Source organism: Eimeria mitis, genomic scaffold (assembly GCF_000499745.2).
Source record: "Eimeria mitis Houghton genomic scaffold, Emh_scaff1783, whole genome shotgun sequence".
Taxonomy (NCBI): Eukaryota; Apicomplexa; class Conoidasida; order Eucoccidiorida; family Eimeriidae; genus Eimeria; species Eimeria mitis.
In genome coordinates this window covers 5,944-6,506 of record NW_013570101.1, presented here as the reverse complement: position 1 = coordinate 6,506, position 563 = coordinate 5,944, and the positions used below count along the sequence as shown (strand labels likewise).

Sequence of the window (563 nt, the reverse complement as noted above, 5' to 3'; positions counted from 1 at the left end):
TGCTGCTGCTGCGGTTGCCTAGCCTACAGCAGCAGCCACAAACACGCAAAGACAGCAGCAGCAGCAGCAGACACAGCAGCAGCAGCAACGCAGCACAGCCATGCTTGGTGGTCTCAGCAGCAGCACTGCCGCAAGATGGGGTAACAGCCAGCGTATACAAGCAGCAGGAGAGAGGAAACAAGTAGCAGCAGCAGCAGCAGCAACAGGAAGAAGCAGCAACAGCAGCAGCAGCAGCAGCAGCAGCAGCAGCAGTAGCAAACACAGCAACAGCAACAGCAGCATCTATGAAACAACAACAGCAGCAGCAGCAAGGCAGCAACAGCTGCAGCAGCAACGGGAAAGCAGCAACAACCACACCAACAACCACAGCACCAGCAGCAGCAACAACAACAACAGCAGCAGCAGCAACAACCACACCAACAACCATAGCGGAAGCAGCAGCAGCAACAGCAGCAGCAGCAGCAGCAGCAGCAGCAGCAGCACACATGCATGACGAGGTCCTTCGATAGGACCGTGGTCCCCTCCATCTGCAGGACATCCCAGGAGGCTCGCGCCAGCTGAAC

General features: G+C 57.4%; 1 protein-coding gene across 1 annotated transcript in view; it reads right to left on the bottom strand.

Annotated features, from left to right (window-relative positions):
- The window catches only part of EMH_0043420 (uncharacterized protein), a gene marked incomplete at both ends in the record, with an annotated part of 8,080 nt that overhangs the window by 3,060 nt on the left and 4,457 nt on the right, over nucleotides 1–563 (bottom strand). The window lies entirely within an intron of this gene.